The sequence below is a fragment of the Heteronotia binoei genome, chromosome 20 (genome assembly GCF_032191835.1).
Source record: "Heteronotia binoei isolate CCM8104 ecotype False Entrance Well chromosome 20, APGP_CSIRO_Hbin_v1, whole genome shotgun sequence".
Classification (NCBI taxonomy): Eukaryota; Metazoa; Chordata; class Lepidosauria; order Squamata; family Gekkonidae; genus Heteronotia; species Heteronotia binoei.
In genome coordinates this window covers 1,615,170-1,630,524 of record NC_083242.1, presented here as the reverse complement: position 1 = coordinate 1,630,524, position 15,355 = coordinate 1,615,170, and the positions used below count along the sequence as shown (strand labels likewise).

Here is a 15,355-nt window from a genome sequence, read left to right as displayed (position 1 = left end):
TTCCAGCATCTGCAAGTGGAGGAGTGGGGAATCAAACCTAGTTCTCCCAGATAAGAGTCCGCACACTTAACCACTATATATAAGGCATATATATTTGGCATAAAGACTATGGTAGTGTTCCAGTCTGAAAGGGATGTAAGCTTGGAAGGACCACAAGCCATCGGGGCCGGCACCCATCAAAACTGAACTAGCAACGGAAGCCAGACATGGCATAAAGACTATGGCAGTGTTCTATATTTTTACACACCCATTAAAGGACACCCTGGTTTTGCAGTATTCCAAAATGAAATCTGGCTGTGGAGGTGCTATTGTCCAGTGTCTGTGATGTCATCCACCCAATTCCTGGGGCTATTCTACAGAGTTAAGAGAAATGATGTTTTGCTTTGTTAAGGGGGCCATACAGCTATAATCATACCGCTTTCAAACACGTATCTATTTATTTTAAAATGAAGACAGCTCACCTGCGTCTTGAAAGGAGAGCAGGAGTGGGAAATTAGTACAGCATTCAGTCCCTTGCTATGCTAAACTGAAATACCTGCTGGACTCACAGTTGTGTCGTTGAAATATGGGTCCACTTTGGAGACCACTCTGTGCCCACAGGAACAGGCACGATTCGCTCGGTAGACTGGCTGAGAAGGCGAGTCCTTGTTGCAGGTGAGTTGTTCAGCTTTCCCGGGGCATCTGGTGTACAGCTCCCCCCCTCCCCCGGTGTGTTTTCAGTTCTTTCCGCGTCAGCGTCTCATGGGCTGAGAGCCCAGCCGCTGCGCAGTTGATCTTCTGCCGGCATTTCATTATGCAGATTTCCCTGGCACCACGCGGCGTCTCTGTTTGCGGATCGAATGTTCGATGTTTGTCAAAGGGGGCTAATAATTACAGCGCTCTCTCCCTGCTCAAATAAAAATAAAGAATTAGACATCTGCTGGCTTAAATATTTTTTCAGCTCTGGAACGAAAGCGTGTCCCCATCCCTTTCCCTCTCCCCGGCTCAGTTTTGCAGTTTTCTCACTTTCCTTTCCTACAAAGGATTCAGGAGGTCACAGAGGTCTTTGCCTGTCCGGCTTCCATTGCTAGTTCAGTTTTGAGGGGTGCCGGCCCCGATGGCTTGCGGTCCTTCTGAGCTGTACATCCCTTTCAGACTGGAAAAGCGAGATGTTCCCCCAACCTGTAGGGCAGGGGTTTTTTTTGTAGCAGGAACTTCTTTGCATATTAGGCCATACCCCTTGATGTAGCCAATCCTCCAGGAGCTTACAGCAGGCCCTGTAAGAAGAGCCCTGTAAGCTCCAGGAGGATTGGCTACATCAGGGGGTGTGGCCTAATATGCAAAGGAGTTCCTGCTACAAAAAAAGCTCTGCTGCAAGGTAAGAGATTGACAGAGAAATGGTTCCCTTTTATTGAGTTCATTACAGCAAATGATATTCAGCCACACAAACCAGAATATCTTGATCTTCTCTACTTATAAGTTTTTAATATTTTTCTTCAGTTTCTTTCTTTCTTTCTTTCTTTCTTTCTTTCTTTCTTTCTTTCTTTCTTTCTTTCTTTCTTTCTTTCTTTCTTTCTTTCTTTCTTTCTTTTCCTTTTACTGGTACTTTTTTTATTTCTCTCTTTTTCTACCTTCCTTTTCTTTTACGGTGTTAGTCATGGATCACACCTAATAGTAATTACTCGATAGTAATTTTTGGAATAATCTGTAACAGTCTGCATACAAATTATTTAGGTGGTTAAGAATTCTTAGCAATGCTTCCTTAATGGTTTAATGATAATATGGGTTCAATTAGATGGATTGTATTTCGATGCAGGAATTATTGCCTTAACTTTAATCTTGCTTTCATCTTGATCTCTCTCCTTGGATAGAAAATGGTCTACGTATCTAGACACATCAATATAACTTAAAATTCTTACTGGATATTTTTATTGTATGTATGTAAGTATTTATGCTTGTTCATAACCTCATTCCATAAGATTAATTGTATATGAGTATTAATATTGATATTAACTTGTACATTTTCAAAATTCAAGTAAAATATATAAATGAGAGGAGGGTGCCAATATGGCGCCACAGATGGTGCTGAAGCTCGCCTCTAATGTGTGGTCTGGGAGGGCCAGGTTAGAAGCAGCCTCCCAGAATTCCTCACAAACGCACTTTTCCCATTTGAAGACTGGGCTTGCGAGATGGATAATGGTTTTGCAACTGCCAGGTACCTGCGGTGTTACAGGGAGAGCCGCCATCAGTCCACAAAGCCGTCTAGCACCAGTTTTTGAAATATAAGGAGAAGGATAAATAGACAAGTGTACAAATGTAGACGTAGCCCTTAAAAGGAATTTGTGGAGCGGGGAAGACACGCCATGCTCCCTCTTAAGCTGCAGAGTCTTGTGAGCACAAAATAATATTTTGTGAGCTACTGGCATGAAAGTCGTGAGCTGCTGCATAAATTGGTTTGCTCTGCGGCCATCCTTCCTGTACTGACAAAAATGTGTGAGCTGGACGCTAAAAATCTATGAACCAGGCTGCAGTTTCTGTACCAATGAGTTAGCTTTAAGGGCAGACCCATGTAGAGGCCATTGCAGTAGTGCAGCCTCAAGATAGACATAACCTGGGTCCATTATCATGGAGTTCAGTAATTAATACATTATGCAGATTTCCCTGGCACTACGCGGCGTCTCTGTTTGTGGATGGAATGTTTGATGTTTGTCAAAGGGGGCTAATGGTGAGAGGTCTGGAGACCAAGTCCTTTGAAGAAAGGTTGAAGGAGCTGGGGATGTTTAGCCTGGAGAGGAGGTGGCTGAGAGGTGATAGGATCACCATCTTCAAGTACTTGAAGGGCTGTCCTATCTATAGAGGATGCTGTGGAATTGTTTTCTGTGGCCCCGGAAGGTAGGACAAGAACCAATGGGTTGAAATTAAATCAAAAGAGTTTCTGGCTCAACATTAGGAAGAACTTCCTGACTATTAGATCAATTCCTCAGTGGAACAGGCTTCCTCGGGAGGTGGTGGGCTCTCCTTCCTTGGTGGTTCTTAAACAGAGGCTAGATGGCCATCTGACAGCAACGAAGATCCTGTGAATTTAGGGGGAGGGGTTTGTGGGTTTCCTGCATTGTGCAGGGGGTTGGACTAGATGACCCTAGAGGTCCCTTCCAACTCTATGATTCTATGTCTGCTCTTCTGTTGCACTGCAGAAAACTGCAAGTCTCACTTGTGAGGGATGTTTCCTTGTGTTGTACCCACTGAAAAGGAAGAAAGGAACTGAGGGTGGGGAAAGCTTGGATTGGTGCCTCCATTCAGAAACCCAGTGTGTTTTTCCAGGGGCGCAGTGGTGGATTGGGACCCAGAGCCCTGCCAAACATTTATCAGACTGCTGAAGCGATTCCCAGTTTTTGGAACCCTGGCAAAATCAGTTCTGGAGAGAAGTTCCTGTTTGTCCAGCCGTGCATGAAGCACATTTGCAGCTTATCGTCCTTTCCAGACTCAAAGCAATAATTGTGCTAATTGTGCCGGAAACACCCCTTGGCACCATTTCGCACCATCCTTGGAAAAGAATTGCATGCGTTTGGGGAAGAGGCCCGCCGAGGCTAACCCGCGGGTGCCGAGCACAGCTGTCCTAGCAGGGAAGCGGCCTTTGTGGTCCACCTAGCGTGGAATCGCCAGCTCTGATGGGCAGCTGCTCTCCAGGGTGTGAGGCAAAGAAAGGGCCTTCCTAACATTTGTTTACCAGAAATCTTTTTAAATTTCTAAGCTGCATATTTATGTGCCATCAATAAGTTCTTTGCTGAATAGTTTAGGTCAAGGGTGACGAACTCATTTGTTATGAGGGCCAGATCTGACATAAATGAGACCTTGTCGGGCCGGGCCATCTGTGTTCCTATTTCAGATTAGGTAGCAGAGAGATAAACTTTATAACAGAGACAAAATTAATTTAAAAAAAAATACACACATTTAAGATGATGATTTTGGATTTATATCCCACCCTATACTCTGAATCTCAGAGTCTCAGAGCGGTCTCAATCTCCTCTACCTTCCCCCTCACAACAGACATTTTGTGAGGTGGGTGGGACTGAGAAAGGTCTTACAGCTGCTGCCCTTTCAAGGACAATCTCTGCCAAAGCTCTGGCTGACCCAAGGCCATTCCAGCAGCTGCAAGTGGAGGAGTGGGGGATCAAACCTGGTTCTCCCAGATAAGAGTCTGCACACTTAACCACTACTCCAAACTGGCTCTCTATTAGAGCTCTGGCTGACCCAAGGCCATTCCAGCAGCTGCAGGTGGAGGAGTGGGGAGTCAAACCCGGTTCTCCCAGATAAGAGTCCACACACTTAACCACTACACCAAACTGGCTCTTGGTTTAATTTAAAGCATTAGCACTCATTGGTCTTAAAGGTGCTTTCTTTGCCTTTCTCCGGGGAACTGAGCAAAGGAAGCTTTGGCTCTTTCCTTCCTTCCCCAGGGGGACCAGGAGGGAGGGAGCCTCAGCCAAAAGAAGGAAGAGAGGCTTGGCTCAGTAGCTCTACTGAGAGGCTTGGCAAAGCAAGCTCTTTCTCGTCCCCAAGAGAAGAGCTTCAGCCAAGGGAGTGAATAGAGGTTTTGCTCTGTAGCTCCTGTGCGATTGAACAAGCCTTGCAAAGCAAGCTGTGATGCAGAAGGAAGCAAGAGAGAGGGAGAAGGAAGCAGATGACAGCCAATTGCTGGGAGGCCTGATAGGAACCCTCCAGGGGCCTGATTCAGCCCCCAGGCCGCAAGTTTGACTCTCCTGGTTTAGGTTGCTTTTAACTGTTTTTAACTTGATATTCAGATTTGTGTATTGGAAATGTTGCACAGGGGAGGGTGGGTTATACATCCAATAAATAAATAAATGTTGGAGGCGTGGGGGATTGAACCTGTGACCTCCTGCGTTACCCACTCCTTTTCAGCTAGCTCTGGCAGGACTGGACTGCTGGTTGCTGGATCCCCACCACGAAAGCAATAATTAGTTCCCGTCCCCCGTTGTGGCGAATGCTCCGAATGCCAGAGTGAAGTGAACTCGTCCTCAGAATTGGTCCCAGAAAGAAAATTTTGCTGTGGCCGAAATTAAAGGGCCTCCCCTGCGGTCTTTGTGTCAGTTTTGGGAACAGAGGAGATCGGTTATTCTGTTGCTACAGCACTCTGGCCAGGCGGACGGAGGAGAGTCAGTAAGGAGCAGTTCCCTTTGTGCTTGAAATCTTTTTACGTCTTCATTTTTGCAGCTCAGTTTTGAGTGCCCATGTGCGTACTGAAATAGGCAAATGTAGATGCGTTCTTCCAGGCCTTTTGAGTGGCAGAGGAAAGAGAGAGAGCTCTCCAGGTCCCTGCAAGAACACCTTTCCCCGTGCAAACACTCGTATGTGACAGACGGCGCTTTTGCAAGCACCCTTCTGTGCAGGAGTGGCTGGTGAGACTGGAGCATGGTGAAAGGCCATACATAGGGTTGCAAACATCCAGGAATGGCCTGGAGATCTCCCACTATTGGAACTGATCTCGAGACAATAGAGATCAGTTCCTCTGGAGACAATGGCTGCTCTGGAAGGTGGACTCTATGGCCCTGGAGGGTGGAATCTACAGAACCAGACAGTGTATTCAGTGGCCCAGGTTCCCAGAGATCAGTACGCTCAATCAGATGCTTGGCGAAGAAGATGATGATGATATTGGGTTTCTATCCCACCCTATACTCTGAATCTCAGTGTCTCAGAGCAGTCACAATCTCCGTTACCTCCCTTCCCCACCACAATATACAACCTTTGAGGTAGGTAGGGCTGAAAGAGCTCTGACAGAAACTGCTCTTTCAAGGACAACTCCTGCCAGAGCTATGGCTGATCCAAGGCCATTCCAGCAGCTTCAAGTGGAGGAGTGGGGAATCAAACCCGGTTCTCCCACATAAGAGAGCTCTGGCTGACCCAAGGCCATTCCAGCAGCTGCAAGTGGAGGAGTGGGGAATCAAACCCGGTTCTCCCAGATAAGAGAGCTCTGGCTGACCCAAGGCCATTCCAGCAGCTGCAAGTGGAGGAGTGGGGAATCAAACCCGGTTCTCCCAGATAAGAGAGCTCTGGCTGACCCAAGGCCATTCCAGCAGCTGCAAGTGGAGGAGTGGGGAATCAAACCCGGCTCTCCCAGATAAGAGAGCTCTGGCTGACCCAAGGCCATTCCAGCAGCTGCAAGTGGAGGAGTGGGGAATCAAACCCATTTCTCCCAGATAGGAGAGCTATGGCTGACCCAAGGCCATTCCAGCAGCTGCAAGTGGAGAAGTGGGGAATCAAACCCGGCTCTCCCAGATAAGAGAGCTCTGGCTGACCCAAGGCCATTCCAGCAGCTGCAAGTAAAGGAGCGGGGAATCAAACCCGGTTCTCCCAGATAAGAGAGCTCTGGCTGACCCAAGGCCATTCCAGCAGCTGCAAGTAAAGGAGCGGGGAATCAAACCCGGTTCTCCCAGATAAGAGAGCTCTGGCTGACCCAAGGCCATTCCAGCAGCTGCAAGGGAAGGAGGGGGAATCAAATCCGGTTCTCCCAGATAAGAGAGCTCTGGCTGACCCAAGGCCATTCCAGCAGCTGCAAGTGGAGGAGGGGGGAATCAAACCCGGTTCTCCCAGATAAGAGAGCTCTGGCTGACCCAAGGCCATTCCAGCAGCTGCAAGTGGAGGAGGGGGGAATCAAACCTGGTTCTCCCAGATAAGAGAGCTCTGGCTGACCCAAGGCCATTCCAGCAGCTGCAAGTAAAGGAGCGGGGAATCAAACCCGGTTATCCCAGATAAGAGTCCGCGCGCTTCACCACTACACCAAACTGGCTTTTAGAGGAGCAAGAGGAGAGGAGCAAGCGGTTCTCCGCAGCAAAGCAACCAGGTCTAAAGAATCTGGGTCTCTGACACTTGCTCTCTGGGCTTGCTTTGGCTACAGCTGCTGGATCCGGGGAAGGCGTTTGAATGACTGGCCGCTGTTTCCTGGAGCGTGGTGAACAGCAGCAGGCCGGCCAAGTGCTCTGCTCCGTTGGCCAAGTGAGGGCAGGAAGGCAGAGCTCAGGGACCCAAAGCAGGCATGGCTCACAGCCTTCATGCTTCCTGCCAATCAAAGGCACCGATGCGGCTCCGGGAGGGCCAGACTGCTGGCTAGAGGAGAATGGCTGCTTACACCTGTATGCTTTGATGTAGGTTTCCCTGTTGAGAACCACCCAGGGGGGCTCTTTAATTTTTGGGAGGGACAGTGGCTCAGTGGTAGAGCATCTGCTTGGTAAGCAGAAGGTCCCCGGTTCAATCCCCGGCATCTCCAACTCAAAAGGGTCCCAGCAAATAGGTGTGAAAAACCTCAGCTGGAGATCCTGGAGAACCACTGCCAGTCTGAGTGGACAATACTGACTTGGACCCAGGGGGGTCTGAGTCAGTAGAAGGCAGCTTCATAAGTGTTAGGGAGGGACGGTGGCTCAGTGGTAGAGCATCTGCTTGGTAAGCAGAAGGTCCCCGGTTTGATTCCCGACATCTCCAACTCTAAAGGGTCCAGGCAAATAGGTATGAAAAACCTCAGCTTGAGACCCTGGAGAGCCACTGCCAGTCTGAGTAGACAAGACTGACTTTAGGGAAGGGTGGTGGCTCAGTTGTAGAGCATCTGCTTGGTAAGCAGAAGGTCCCAGGTTCAATCCCCGGCATCTCCAACTCAAAAGGGTCCAGGCAAGTAGGCGTGAAAAACCTCAGCTTGAGACCCTGGAGAACCGCTGCCAGTCTGAGTAAACTGACTTTGTTGGACTCGGGAGGGTCTGATACAGTATGAGGAAGCTTCATATGTTCATATATATGTTCACACGATGTACCCCTTTCCTAATAGCTCGAAGGGGTTAAGCATTTTGAAAGCACTGGGTTCCGCCCTACCCACACATAAGCCGGCAACAATTCTAGCAGCCCCTGCAAATTTATGCTGCGTATGCATATCGGACTGTCTGGGAAGCAGCCGCCCAGTAAATTCCCTCTGCCACGGAGATGGCAAACTCCCCGAAGGAGCCCTAATTTATCTCTCTTCTGCCTCTAAGTCGACTCCATGGAGGGTGGGGGGACTGAGGGCACAGAGAGCCCCAGGCAGGTTCTGCAGCTAATGAAGTCGGCTCCTCTTCTTGTTTCGAACGTTTCCTATTTTTAAACCTCTTGGTGACTTTCTGGCCAGGCCTGATGGGCTTGGTATTTGAGAGCCCCTCTTCCCCAGTCAGATTAACTCCACACACTGGGCTGAATTCATAAAGTCTTCCCGCTCTGTGGTTTTATTTCCTTTGCAAGTTAGCAGTACCGGGGAGTTAAGCTGTTGGAGGCTGAGGAGTGTGTATGTGTGTGTGTGTGTGGGGGGGGGGGGATTCAGTTCCCAGTCTGTGCTCCAAGAACTCCCTGCCCATCTGTCAGAGACCTGTTTTGGAAGGCAGAGAGCTTTACAGTTGGCGCGCCTCTAGCCAGTTGAAAGCAGGGCTCGGAGAGGGATGTAATATTAAATACAGCTTGCACAAGTCTCTCTGAGCCCAACGTCTCCGCGGCTTGCTTGTCAAAATGACAGACATGTTCCTTCCAAACTGACTGATCTCACAGCTCAGCTCCCCCCCTCCCAATTACTTTCAAAAGCTCTGCATGAAAGTTCCTGTGTTTATCCATCCTTCCCTCCGTCCCCTTGTTAGAGATGGATTGTGCGCGCTGGTTTTGTGTTTTGTTTTCACATGCTCCGGGGATGGGAAGGGGAAATTTTGGGGAGACGACATGGCAGACCTGCCAATCAGCAACCATGCACAGGCAGCTGGAGTCAGCAGGGCTTCCTTAGTTTTCCCAGCGCAGGGGTTGCTAACATCACACCCTTCCTGTCTGCTGACACCGTTCCCAGTGCCCGCCCAGTGTTTTTAGAAAGTGGGTGGGGATTTTGGCCAGCAAGGCTGCTGATTGCCCATTGGAGGCTTGACTGGCCAGCACATCACAAGGATTTTCACTGGCTTGACCGAAGGTAAGCCATGGCAGCCATTTTGTGGCTGGCTCCACCCCCTGTAGCAGCCATTTGGCGACAGTTGTTTTGTCGCTGCGCCTGCCACACTAGGTCAGAATTCCAAAGTTGCCTGCAGGCTCAAAAAATTGGGGACCTCTACTTTAGTGTATCTGGTCAAGAGGTGAGGGGACGTGCTTATGTTAACTGGCGGCAGCCATCTTAGGAGATGAGCCCTTCTTGATCATGGAAGTAAAAACGGCACCGAGAGAGGATTCCGGGAGCACTTACAGCCACGCTGGAAACTGCCTTTCTCCACCACAGATAACGTTAATTGTTTTGGGACTCGAGAGCGGGTACCAATGGCTGCCGCTTTTTGTTAGACTTTCCACTTTGTAGCAGTTCACTTTGTAGCAGTCGGTTGTTTTTAGAAGACTCTGGCGAGCAGTGGAGGCATTAGTGGGGAATAAATAGCCTTGTGATTGCAGATGTTCCAGAGATGTGAGCACACCGCGTACTTCCTGGGCTGACTGCAAAACCCTTTTTGCTTTCAAATGAACTATGGGGCAAGAAGCTCTCCAGGCTCCAGCCAAAGAGAACCAGGCAAGGGCTCCTTGTAAGACACCTGAAGCTGTCCAGGGGATTATTTCTGCAGAAGATCTAATTTCTGAGCCCTTTGATTTAAGTTGGTCTTCTCAAAATGGCATCCTCGCCCATACTGGAAAGAGGGAGTGCGGTGTAGTGGTCAGACTAGGAGGCCCTGGTTCTGATCCCTGTCTTTCTGCCTCAGCTACCTCACGGGGTTGTGAAGAAGAAGATATTAGATTTATACCCCACCCTTCACTTGGAGTCTCAGAGCAGCTGAGAATCTCCTTCCCCTCCCCCTCCCCACAACAGACACCCTGAGAGGTAGGTGGGCTGAGAGAGCTCTCCCAGAACTGCTCTTGAGCAGAACAGCTCTGAGGGAACTTGCGAATGACCCAAGGTCACTCCATGTAGAGAAGTGCGAAATCAAACCCGGTTCTCCCAGATAAGAGTCCATACACCTAACCACTACCCCACACTAGCTCGCTTGTAGCGGGGTTAAAAAAGACGGCGGGGAGAACCGTGTCCATTAATGTGGAGGAAATGGGAGTGAACAAATGTCTCTAACTGGGGCTCTGGTGTGAAAGCGAACCCAACGGAAGACCCCTTGGAAGATTTCCTCTGATGAATTTAGGAAGGAGTTTCTCCAAGCAGGCCAGAAAGTACGAGATGGTTTTGATGTGGGAGCAGAGAACGGGTAGAAAGGGCAGCTTTCCTCACATTGGACCTTCTCTTTGCTTTTGTGGCCAGGCTTTATAGATGGAGTCTGCAGCCTGGTCCTCTCTGCACGGCCTTTTTCATCTCCTCCCAAATTGGCCTCTGTTAACAGCCTGTCTCCGGCCTTGTCTGGGCCTCTCTCTCATTTCAGCCTGACCTTTCCTGGAGGCTTGATAAACATTTTGGAGGAAGCTGTATCCAGCCGGATGCTTCAGCTGTAAAACCAGACTATCAATGAAAGACCCAGTGCTGTGAAAAAGAAGAATAAATCTTGGATTTATACCCCAACCCTCACTCAGAGCAGCTTTAGGTTGTTGTCCCCACAACAACCTAAAAAGAGCCCTGCTGAATCAGACTAGTGGTCCATCTAGTCCAGCATCCTGTCTCCCACAGGATCCTATCTCACACGTCCCATCAACTCTGAGATATGGGGCTGAGAGATCTCTGAGAGAACTGCTCATGAGGGAGTAGCTCTGAGAGAACTGTGGCTGACCCAAGCTCACACCACCAGCTGCGTGTGGAGGGGAGAAATGGGGAATTAAACACAGTTCTCCCAGACTAGAGTGCACTGCTCTTAACAACTACACCACATTGGCTCTCGTAATGACCAGAACCAGGGGTCGTTTTGTAGAAAAATAGGCGGTGGAGCTCATCCAGGGATTGTTATGCAGCTGCACATACTATTCAATGGACAAGGAGGTGGAACTCTCAGAAGGAGGAGGTGAAACGCTCAGAAAGGTTCAGGAGCTGTGCTCCTTTGAGCTCCCACTGAATCTGAGGCCTGACCAAAACTGTTCACAGTATTCCAAATGAAGCAGCCCCATAGATCTCAAGGGGGCAATTACAATATCATCATCTTTATTTGCAATCTCTTTCCTAATAATCACAAACAAATCCAGGGTGCTTATTCTTGCCTGGAACTGTCATAAGTCAGTCTGTGCTGAGCGACAGCATACATTTATCAAATGAAGAGCTGCCTGCAGCCAGCTCTCAGCCAGTAATTGAACATCTGACTGAGCTGACACAGAGTCAGCGGGAGAACAACTAGAGAGCAGGTCACCAGCTGATCAGGAGCCAGAGCCTATGGCTGAAACTGAGCCAATGCCTTGTAGCTCTGGAGTAGGAAACAAATCTTCAGAAGTCGCTCCCAGCCTGGATCACCCACTGTCAGAGACGCATATAGTTGCAAGAGAGAAGAAGTGCTAGACTCATGGTCTGTCATCAACTGCCAGTGGAAGAGATGAGTGAGTCATTTCAGGATGACTGTCAAGGAATTGGCTGGAGTTTAGCTCCTTAAGACCTGGCTAGAAATTCAGCTGGGAGAAGCAGCAGTTTATGGATGCAACAGGTATACTTTGCTACTAAGCCACCAACCTTGTTTCTTCTGGACCTCTGCAACCTTGAATGGGACCTGACAACTGGCTTTTCTGGAACCCCTGGACTGGACTTGGACTTGCTGCCTGGAATGCCTTGACCCTAGATTGGACTTCAGTAAGCATGCTCTCTGGAACCCTTGACATTTGCACTGGACTTTGGTTATTCTCTGCAACCTTGCCTCTGCTCTGCCTTGCCGATTCCTAGCCCTGTTGCCTCCTGGGAAAGCTGCACCAGAACATATGAAGCTGCCTTATACTGAATCAGACCCTCGGTCCATCAAAGTCAGTATTGTCTACTCAGACTGGCAGTGTTTCTCCAGGGTCTCAAGCTGAGGTTTTTCATGCTTATTTGCCTGGACCCTTTTGAGTTGGAGATGCTGGGGATTGAACTTGGGACCTTCTGCTTACCAAGCAGATGCTCTACCACTGAGCCACTGTCCCTCCCCTAAAGAGAAACAAATTAAACATATGAAGCTGCCTTCTACTGAATCAGACCCGCCCCCGGGTTCATCAGACTCAGTATTGTCCACTTAGACTGGCAGTGGCTCTCCAGGGTCTCTAGCTGAGGTTTTTCACGCCTACTTGCCTGGACCGTTTTTTAGTTGGAGATGCCGGGGATTGAACCTGGAAACCTCTGCTTGCCAAGCAGATGCTCTACCACTGAACCACCGTCCCATCATGTAGATGAGCAGCCTTTGGCATAATGGGCAGATGCCGCCTCTTCAGCCATGCTCCCAGTTTCCATTTGCTTGCCGACAACTGTTTATGCACAGCTTTGTGCAAACATCTCATTTTCATAGGGGCGGCTTTTTAATCTGTGCAATGTATCTCCTTCTCATTACCACGGACAGGCTATAATGTGGAGGGGGGGGGAATAAATTAGCTGTTGACACCGTGGGAAGGCATCTTGTGGTTCCAAGTCAGACTCTTTTTCCCTGGGCAGAGAATAAAGGGGAGGGAGTGACTCCCAAGTGCAATACAGGGATTAGCAAGTATGCAACACTTCAGTAATGATAGATAGAGTTATGATAGAGTTAACCTTGCTGTTATTGTCAGTCAACAGGAAGTGACATGTGTTTACCGTAACCTATCTGTTAGCTGGAGAGAAAGCCCGCGAAAGTCTGTAGGAGGTCTTAGTTAATTGACCAGTAACTGAGTGCTGTGATTGGAAATCAATGTATTGCCTATTTTGCATTTTATGGCAGCTCTTCCTGCCTTTGTCTAAGTTTGTAGAAGAGAGGCCATTCCTAGCTTTGTACTCAAGAGGTAAAGATGTAGAAATTAGTGTCTGTTATTTTACTCCCAGTTTACCCTTCCCTTGTAGTTTTAAGTAAAGCAATCACATTCTTTTAAACACACAAATGATCTCTGCGTATTCTCTGCTGTGCTACTCGTTACTAACTCTGCTAAATAATATTTTTTTCTAAGAATACCCAATACTTAAGTATAGCCAAAGGGAAGGCTCAGTTTATACTTCTTCCTGTATACCTGAGCTATCAGATGTCTTTCTCAGCAGGCTAAATGTCGAGAGAGCTCCCTCAGGGCATGAGGCTCAAACCAGCAGCCTTTTAAAAGAGGATTTGGAGAAATATATGCATTTGTTGCATTTGGTTTGTAGCCTGACCTACTTCTGGGGTTCAGGAAGGCTGGGAAAGGTGCTGATTCCTCCCCCCCCCCTCCTTATCCCGAATCCCCAGATGCTAGGTTGGGAATACATACCATAGGCCTGGTGTGTCAAACTCATCTGTTAGAGGGGCCAGATTTTGCGTAAATGAGACCATGTCGGGTTGGGCCATGTCGGGTTGGGCCAAGCCATGTATATATCTATTTAATTTAAATTTATTTATTTATTTATATTTATATCCCGCCCATTCCATACAGACTCAAGGTTTAAGATTAGGTAGCAGATATATAAACTTTCTAAAGGACACAGGCAAACACAATTATATATATTTAATGTTGCTGCAAATTTTTTTAATGTTGTAAGCCGCCCTGAGTCCGCTTGCGGGAGATAGGGCGGGATATAAATCGAAAAATTAAATTAAATTAAAAATATATATTTTATGTCCATGTATTAAAACATGCTTAAAATGTTAGCACTCATTGGTCTTAAAGGTGGTTTCTTTGTATTTCTCCCATGGGATCCAGGGAACTGGGCAAAGGAAGCTCTGGCTCTTCCCTTCCTTCCCCGGGGGAGGAGCCTCAGCCAATAGAAGAAAAAGATATTGGATTTATATCCCGCCCTCCACTCCAAAGAGTCTCAGAGCGGCTCACAATCTTTATCTCCCTTCCCCACAACAGATACCCTGTGAGGTGAGTGGCGCTGAGAGAGCTCTCACAGCAGCTGCCCTTTCAAGGACAACCTCTGCCAGAGCTATGGCTGACCCAAGGCCATTCCAGCAGCTGCAAGTGGAGGAGTGGGGAATCAAACCCGGTTCTCCAAGATAAGAGAGCTATGGCTGACCCAAGGCCATTCCAGCAGCTGCAAGTGGAGGAGTGGGGAATCAAACCCGGTTCTCCAAGATAAGAGAGCTATGGCTGACCTAAGGCCATTCCAGCAGCTGCAAGTGGAGGAGTGGGGAATCAAACCCCGTTCTCCCAGATAAGAGAGCTCTGGCTGACCCAAGGCCATTCCAGCAGGTGCAAGTGGAGGAGTGGGGAATCAAACCCGGTTCTCCCAGATAAGAGAGCTATGGCTGACCTAAGGCCATTCCAGCAGATGTAAGTGGAGGAGTGGGGAATCAAACCCGGTTCTCCCAGATAAGAGTCCGTACACTTAACCACTACACCAAACTGGCTCTTTCCCCAGAAGGAAGACAGGCTTGGCTCAGTAGCTCTGCTGTGCAATTGAGAGAGCCTGTAAAAACAAGTTATGCTTCCTCCCCAAGGGAGGAGCCTCAGCTAATGGGGAAAACAGAGGTTTTGCTCTGTAGCTCCTGTGCAATCAAGCAAGCCTCAGCAGAGCGTGCACTTGAGCAAGCCTCGCAATGCAGAGGGAGGCAAGATATAGGGAGAAGGAAGCAGGTGACGGCCAGTTGCCCGGGGGGGCCTGATTGGAGCCCTCCAAGGGCCTGATTCAGCCCCCAGACCGTATGTTTGACACCCCTGCTGTTTCTGGCAGGTGCAAAAGATCATATTTTGAGTCACCCGGAGTGAAGAAAAGCGCATGTCTGAGCAACGGCACCTGCCCCTTTCCACACACAGATGCTGAACTACAAGACGCTGCTCTTGACGTCCTGGTGGAGCAGAGAGATGGAGTGGAGTCTTGGAGGGGTTTTAGGAGATCCGCTGTGGGTCTTTGGAAGGCATGCAGAATCCCGGAGGCTGGCCTGCTGTGGTGGCGTCTTCCCAGCTCCCATTAGCAGGCGAGCCACAGACATGGCCGTCTGCTGAAGCCTCTGAATAGTCGACAGGGGCATAAAACCCGCAGCAGGGCTCCAGCCTGAAAGGACGGCAGGAAGGCGAAGAAGGTGGCTGCCAGGCTGTTGTTTTTGAGAAAGGACTGTCTCCTGCCCACCACGTGACACGGAGGCGCGACTCTTGGAGCATTCGGAATGACCGCCTGTTACTGTAAAGTGAAGTGTTACTGGAAACAGTAAAATATCCCGGCAGCCACCATGTCAGAGTCTGGATGTTCCAAATAAACCGAGGACCTTCCAGGAAAGAGAGGAATCTATAATTTTGCTCCTGTCAGTACTGACTAGAATCCCTGCTGGAGCACTTCTCCGAATTGCAACTGGTCTGA

General features: G+C 48.9%; 1 protein-coding gene across 1 annotated transcript in view; it reads left to right on the top strand.

Moving 5' to 3' along the window:
- RAB26 (RAB26, member RAS oncogene family) overlaps nucleotides 1-15,355 on the top strand; it is a 163,610-nt gene that overhangs the window by 132,179 nt on the left and 16,076 nt on the right. The window lies entirely within an intron of this gene.